At 38.4% G+C, this 8358-nt stretch overlaps 1 long non-coding RNA gene across 1 annotated transcript; it reads left to right on the top strand.

Annotated features, from left to right (window-relative positions):
- The first annotated feature begins 4770 nt into the window (after nt 1-4770).
- LOC128092822 (uncharacterized) lies at nt 4771-7686 on the top strand. Its single transcript, XR_008212032.1, has 2 exons — nt 4771-5032; nt 5100-7686. It is a non-coding gene; the product is annotated as an uncharacterized LOC128092822 (long non-coding RNA).
- The last annotated feature ends 672 nt before the right edge of the window (nt 7687-8358 follow it).

Here is an 8358-nt window from a genome sequence, read left to right as displayed (position 1 = left end):
ACGAACTCCTCGTCACAGTGTCCTGATGCAAACAAAGATCAAGCTCGAGCTGTAAGTGTCCCTGCAAAATATGATAACTGTAGGCCTTAGAAAAACCAGCTATAAGTCGCATGACTAACAACTTTTGCGAGAAAGAGCAGATTCTTATGCAAACAAACCAACGCCTGTGATACTCAGAGATGTGAAAGTGTTAGTAATTAAATTAAAGTTTGTTTAGAGGGTTTGTAGAATCTGAATGAATAGCAGCTTGAGTTATTTAAATACTGCAATTTTACACAAATAGTGGCAAGATATTGGTGTTACATGATAAGATTATTTATGGTCTTCACTATGATTGGCAGGAGCTTAATACCGCTTGACAACCGCTGTGTTAAAATCGGTTGGATTAAAATAATGTTCAGTATTGATTTGGTTATCAACTTGATTTGGCCTGGAATAGAATAACTTAGATATGGCAAGTCAAGAATAAAGTTTTTTTTAGACAGCCATGCGGCCACACCAACTCGCGAGCTCGAATAATTAACCCTGCCGTGATCATATCGGTATAGTTGATAAAGGCAACTCCTAATTATTTTTCAAATTTCTTTCGAAGAGATGAACAATTGATAAATGTTATCAAAACTAACACATTTATACGACAGTTTGTTTCTGGATAAACCAGGATAGGAACCACTTCCTAACATGCTACTGGTTTTCTTTGTAATTTTACTATTTTAAAGTCAAATTAGATAACCAACTTGTAAGGCCGATGCAAATATTTAAAAAAGTTTTTGTCCCTCGGCCCTGGCCGAGGTCAAGGGGGGGGGGGGGGCAAAAAATAAAAAAAATATAAAAATTTAAATAACAAGCCATAGTCTTCACATTTAAATGAAAAAAGTGTTTTAAAATGCATTTTACACTAGTTCAAGTGTTTTGCAATCATTATTGCACACTTTGCACCAAATTCTCCACCCTTGCAAATCATAACTGCACACCAAATATTTGCACACTTGAAATCTTACCCCTTCTCCCCCCCGCTCGCCTAGAGTGGTGCGTGTCTCGACTGAGCTTTGTTGCTTTCGAACACTTTAGAACAGTTTCGAACTAGGGTGTGTGTCTTAGACAGTTTTTTTCTGCTGTAGTTTGAGGTGTGCACTTTTGTATAGAGCTTTCCACAAGTTGCACGATTGTCTAAAAATCGCTGCAATCTGCAATAGTTTTAAAAAAATCTAAGATCTGACAAAAACAAAAATTTTATCGAAAAAAAGATTTTGCATCGAAAATTTTCAAAAAATCTTAAGATTTTTTAATAAACCCAAACATGCTAAAAATGATTTAAAACGCAGGAGAATGTATTTTAATTTGATTTTAGCTGGTTGCACTTGAATTTTCATTGAAATTTTGAAGTTTATTGTAAAAATATTTTTTTTGCCCCCTGATTTTCCGTGCCAATTTTGAAGGGGGTATCTTCCATGCGAATAGTTGAATAGGGTTTTTATCAGACCTTGCCGATGAGCCAGAAATATTGAAGGTCTGCGAACCCTATCAAAAGAAATGAGTAATAAAGTTGTTTTGTTAAACATGTTAAGGGGGAATGTTGCTATTTTTACTGAATGTTGCCAGCGTGACAATGTGTGGCATAGAGGGAAGGGGGTTATTATTTGCTGATATTAGTGTGTGTAGAGTCCTCGACGTACCGGACGCAGCAGGGTTGCTGCGATAGCCATCCTCCCGACCGCCCGCTGACCTCCATTCCGGTAACGCCGATTCCTGGTCCCTTCGGATCTTGTCCAGCGTCCTCGTTTCGTCCGCGTTCTCGAACCACGTTCGCCTCCTGTCAATATCTGTCCTTCTCTCCCTCTCCTCGCCAAGGCACATCAACAAGATAAGGTCACATATTTTGCCCAGCAAATAGAGATGCTAACCGACATCTCTACATCCCCCCCAAAGTTTCACAGACCTGTGAATTAGCTTGAGAAAATTTATGAATTTTTATTTATCTATCATGATCAACCAAGAACATAACCCACAGGTTTTCTGGTGCAAGACCTTGTAGTGACCGGATCGTATGAGGAGAACTTTCCATAATCCTCCTTTGCAGCTATTCCTATACTTCACTTCATTTTATCCCTCTAGTAGTATATATTTTTAAAGCAATTTATGAAACAACCGCCAATCCTGAATCTTCCCCCTTAATTTTTTTTGCTGTTTTTTTTAACCAAAATCTACTATTGAATACTTCAACATTATTACATCTTTAGAATGTACAAATAGATAAATACCGTCTAAATGTAACGATGATTAATCTATTGAAATTGAATCATTTGACTGCTGCAGATAATAAATTCTTACTACTCTTTACTCTTCAATTAATCGTCAAACCAACTCCTCAGTGTTCAGCCAATTACAACCTTCTGAGTTTCATTCACTTAAACTCGTTAAAGCTTTCCTTTTTTTTTTTTTTTTTACTCCTCAGAGCATGCACTCAATCAACTCCTCAGAGTTTCATCTTTATTTACTCCCCAGAGTTTGTATGAAATCAATTTCCCAGAAACACGTGTACTTTATCAACTCCTCAGAGTTTGTTTGAAATTGATTCCTCAGAATTATTTGTACTGAATCAACTCCTCAGAGTTCATCTCAATTTACTCCTCCTTTATAGTAATTTTACTTAATCTCACAATAGAGAATACCAAAACCATGCTGTAGAACGGAAAAATTATGTATTACGTATTCTCGAATCTCGTTCCTTCGGCCCATGCTTAGTAACCGTTGAAAATTATTAATTTAACGGTACACATCAACCACAGCATTTGCACCAAGATTTTTTTTTTATCTGTTAAACACATTTTAGTATCTTCAAATTCTACGGGATCTATTCATCCCCGTCTACACTGTCTACAAAATAATTTACAACAAAGTTAACTATTTTAACAATCGGATTTTTTTTTTAACTGCGAATAAATGAATGATCACACTTCTGTTTACACGGAGGAAGCGAATTACTCTTGGATTTAAAACTGCTTGCTTAAGCAAACCAACAAAACTATTTTTTTTTGAAAACTAACTTCTCATCAGAGCACCTTACTAGGTTTACATACCTGTAGGTTCACGTAATGTAACAATTAAGCAACTTCTCGAAAATATGTTGTAATAAGATCCTCTACTCATCTGAGCAGCTTTCCGAAATCTCCTATTTTGAACTTTTTTTTTCTGTTGAATTCATTTTGACTTTACCGCAAAACTCCTCAAAGTTCCATTATCAGCACAACTCCTCAGAATTCCTTAGTACAACTCCTTAGAAATTGTCAGTACAACTCCTCAGAACTTTTCAATCCAACTCCTCAGAGTTTTTCGGCAAATATCCTCAGGGTCTCTCAGTACAACTCCTCAGGGTTCATCAGTACAAATAATCAGAAGATGCATCAACTCCTCAGAGTCTTGAACTTGAAAATTACTCAGAAAATTAATTAACTCCTCAGAGACTTCAACTTGGAAATAACTCAGACAATACATCAACTCCTCAGAGTGTTGTACTAGCCAAATTCCTCAGAAAATGCATTTACTCCTCAGAGCCTTGAACTTGGAAAATTCCTCAGAAAATTCATCAACTCCTCAGAGTCATGTACTTGCCAAATTCCTCAGAAAATGCATTAACTCCTCAGAGTCTTGTACTTGGAGAATTACTCAGAAAATCCATCAACTCCTCAGAATTTTGAATTTGGCAAATTCCTCAGAAGATGCATCCACTCCTTAGAGTCTTGTACTTGGAGAATTACTCAGAAAAATCCATCAACTCCTCAGAATTTTGAATTTGGCAAATTCCTCAGAAAATGCATCAACTCCGCTAAGTCTCGAACAAACGAAATTCCTCAGAAAAAGAATCAACTCCTCGAAGTTGCTTTATTGTCCACTGGGGGAACAGTATAAACTTCCATCATGCACCTAATGTTGGAAAACCCTTAAATTTCTGCGTCTGTAAATCTGAAATCAAGTAATAAACAATGGGAAGTGAACAAGCAAGTTTATCTCAAAATGTTGTTTAAATAGTCGCAATAAGTGAATTGAATGTAATTAGAACCGCAGAACCTGCCAAATATATGAAAATTTCCTCAATTGGAAATTATTGTGAAACATGAAGTCACAAACACATCTCAAACAACGCTTTACCCAAAATTGAGTAATTTCGGCAGAAGTCTGTAACCATCCTGTACAGACAAATATGTGAGGTTAAGCAAACATGAGCAACATTCTATAGAACCTCTAAACATTCCGTCAATTCCTCCAAATGAGCTCTCACTCACTCCACGAAATCAAAAACAAACCAATCCAATATAAAACTTAAGTAGGCCTGAAAAATCCTGAAATAGGCGGGAATCTCCACACTCCAGCAGCAAAACCGAAAATCCCCCCAACCCGCCGAACAACGTTCCTCCGCCAAAGCTCAGTGTGGCTACACCGCAGCAGAAAAAGAAAAACAAACTTCCACTTTTCACTCTGCTTACCACTTACTCCTCGTCGCCAGATGTAGAGTCCTCGACGTACCGGACGCAGCAGGGTTGCTGCGATAGCCATCCTCCCGACCGCCCGCTGACCTCCATTCCGGTAACGCCGATTCCTGGTCCCTTCGGATCTTGTCCAGCGTCCTCGTTTCGTCCGCGTTCTCGAACCACGTTCGCCTCCTGTCAATATCTGTCCTTCTCTCCCTCTCCTCGCCAAGGCACATCAACAAGATAAGGTCACATATTTTGCCCAGCAAATAGAGATGCTAACCGACATCTCTACAGTGTGCCCCCGGTCACGGAAATTTCTAGCAGAGTTGGTTTTGCTAGAATCCTGCTAGAATGGTTCTAGCAGGCCTGCCAGAATTCTGTAAGAATTTTGCTAGAATTTTCTGACAGAGCGAAATTTGCGAAAGCTGTCGAAAATGACGTAAATTTCGCCAAACCGCATTGTGACCGCCATCTTGTCATGAAAGTTGCAAACTTTCAATGATTTTAAAGAAATTTTGCATCAGAGCCGTTTAGTTAGTCACCTGGCCATTCGGAGTTTGGTAAGCATGTTCTTGATAGATTGATTGAACTGAAGTTTTTTAAAATTCCTTGATTTAACCTCCATAGGTGCATCTTCCGGAAGGCTTGTTCAAATTTATGAAAGTCAGCAACAATAACATGTGCTCACGGCGGAACCCCCCGCAGGAACTTGGATTCCGGCAGCCGCCCAACGGACATAATCTTAACCGGCTCCTGGAACAGACGGAAGGCGCCGCTTCAACTAGTTCGTCCTGTTCAACCACATGGAAAAGCTGGCTCAGTGTATGCTGCTCCGAAAAAATATCCGGAAGAAGGAAAAACAACAAAGACGATGTGATGTGTAGTGAGTGATTTTGTGTATAATAAAACAAAAGAAATTTTGTCTTTTTTATAATGAAAATAGTTAAAAATATAATTCATTTCATTCTACAGAAATTTTCAGCTTGAATTTTCTAGCAAAATTCTAGCAGGATTCTAGCAAAAATTCTCTCCGCTTCATTCTAGCAAAATTCTAACAGAATTCTAGCAGGAGGCCTGTCAGAATCGTTCTAGCAACATTCTAGCAGGATTCTTACAGAACCGGTTGATTTCGCCGGCTCCTGCTACCCAGTCACGACGTTCTAGCAGGATTCTAGCAGAGTTCTCACAGAGCTGGATATTCTTACAGCATTCTAGCAAAAATGTTCAACCGTTCTAGCAGGATTCTGGCAGAACCAGCTCTGCTAGAATATTTCGTGACTGGGTAGAATCGGTTATTGCATTTGAGCCAGAATTCTCTAAGAATTCTAGCAAAGATCTAGCAGGATGCTGGCACAGTGCTAGTAAGAATATTTTCGCTCTGTTAGAATTCTGTAAGAATCCTGCGAGAACGCCATGACTGGGCTGGGGCAGTTGCTCCACCCATCATAAAAAAATGTTCTGAGTTTGATCAGGGGTGTCCATGAACGGCAATTTTAAAATCATCCATATTATTGACCCACCTTCCTTCAGATACTAGGCACGCTAGTAATGCTGACTTTAGGCGATAAAGGATAGTTGCAAAACGACAGCTATGAAATTTCCCAGGTGCACTGGACCCAACCGTAAAAATCGTTTAGTAAATAGTTTTTCCCCAAACTTTCGTGCGCCTGGTTTACAATGTAAAACGTAAAAATCAAAATTTGGTCTGAACAGGAAAATTAAAAATATGGTTTGCAAAATCTATGCGTAAAAGTCAAACAAATCCTGATCTTTATAGCACATTTTGATGTGACCAAAAGTGACCTGTTAAATGCATCAAGGATAACCGGATTTCATCAAGTTTTACAAAAATGCGAGCGATTTCAAGATATTTAATGTTTTTGAAATTGAAGCTTCAATACCCGTTTTACAATATTTCTCTTTACCGAAGTGGGCTCATATGTTGTATGAGTTCATCTCATGTATGGAAAAACCAGGGGGTAGCGAAAAAGCCGCCATCTTGGAAGTTCAGATAACAAACACTGAGAAACAGTATTATACATATTAATTTGCTACCCCGAAGTGTGTTATCCTGGTTAAACTCAAAAGTCCCATGCAAATGTGTAAAACCAAACCGAAATATGTTTAATGCCGATTCTCATTGTACGGGCGCACTGTTTGATCGACCAAAAGAAAAAAAGGAAAAAATCACTTTTTTCGATATGAATTATCTGCCAATATTAGGATGGAATCTCCAAGGATATGATGGAACTTGCCATAAGCAACACAATTCACGTGTTTTTTCAGGTAGGGGAAATCTACCCTTTCCAATCAAACACCTATCTTCGTCATATGGAGAGTTTGATGCTCGATTAAAGCTCCAAAAATACTATTTGGGCTATAAATTTACCAGCAACAGCACCGCCTCGAGTAAGCACGCAAATGTATGCCTTTTACTGGCCAAAAAGATCACATTTAATGCACTTTTGATCATAATTTGTATTTTGCGAGACCACTTCTCATCATTTTGTTGGCACACACAGTGACACACACGAGAATCCCTCAAACGCTTAATGAATATCGCCAAAATTAACTTTTCACTTTCGCTTACTTTTTCACGGCGCTTAAGATGTGAAATTGCTTCCAACTACCGGCAACATGTTCTTTTGATCATTAGTAAGGCACTCACTTGAAGAATAATCCCGAAAAATGTAATAAATTAGCAAGCGCCATCAAAAAAACAAACGCGCCAAGTCGTTTGACGTTTCAATTTTCACTTTGCATTCCACTCGAAGGCTGAAGAAAACCGAGCGAGAGACGAAGGCAAAAAAGAACAAAGGCTGGCCGTCAACACCACCAGCAGCACAGCCAGCGATGCCAGGAAACTTTCCCTATAAATGCCACTTTTCGTGAGTGTTCGTTTGAACTGTCAGCGCAAATGGCAACACTCGACAGAGTGTTGGAAGAAAAAAGAACTAAGCCGATATTAGAAAAATGGGCGTGGCCCAATGCATTCGCCTCGATTAGAATACCCTTGGGATTTTTTTTTTGTTAAATGCTTGGTAAAGAAATAGAATAACTTTTAGTGAAAGTGAAAATAAACAGAAATGTTCACAAAAACTTGCTCTACTCGTTGGTGTACTTGGTTTTAGTAAAATTCAAGGGAGACTCTAGATTATCCAGCATCATTCATACACGACCGCTTATTAGGATTAAAATGGGTAGATTTCCCCTATTTATCGTTTGAATTGCGGGAAATTTGAAAATCAAAAACCCAAACAATGATTTGTTATGGGCTACCATTTGACAGCTAGTGCTTTTGTTGTGGGCATTGTGGGCTCTCATTTGACAACCGTGCTAATGTCGACTGTTGTCAGTTTGCTTTGGTTGGAATAGGGTTGCCATCCCCCCGGGAAAAACAAGCACTAAATGTTATTCAAATGGGAACACTTAGATACAATACCTCTACAACAAACCGAGCAAATCTATAAAAACTGCCTTTTAATTTAATGCCAACATAAGGTACACGATGGAATCGCATACCGTTCCCCTAATCTGTCCCGATAATCTGTTTAAAAATATTTTTTTCTGCTGCTGCTCATTTAATGATTATTTTTGTTATCACTTAGAATCTGTAAACTGGGCAGCTACCACTGCATGACGCCACCTTACTTTTTATATTGAGTTTTTGACTGTGTTACTAGCCCCTGTCTGTACTTAAAACTATGAAAGATTGTTTTTCGTTTGAGAAAATTGCAAATTACTGTCAATTTTCACAAGGGGCTCCTGCATCCTTTGGAAATAATCCTAAAATGTTTTGAACAAATTTTTAGCACTTTAGAATACACTGACTAATGTCACTTTTTATAAAATAATCAGGATGACCTTGCTTCACTATTACTTTCGT

The sequence above is a fragment of the Culex pipiens genome, chromosome 2, assembly GCF_016801865.2.
Source record: "Culex pipiens pallens isolate TS chromosome 2, TS_CPP_V2, whole genome shotgun sequence".
Lineage (NCBI taxonomy): Eukaryota > Metazoa > Arthropoda > Insecta > Diptera > Culicidae > Culex > Culex pipiens.
This window is presented reverse-complemented; position numbering and strand designations above follow the sequence as displayed.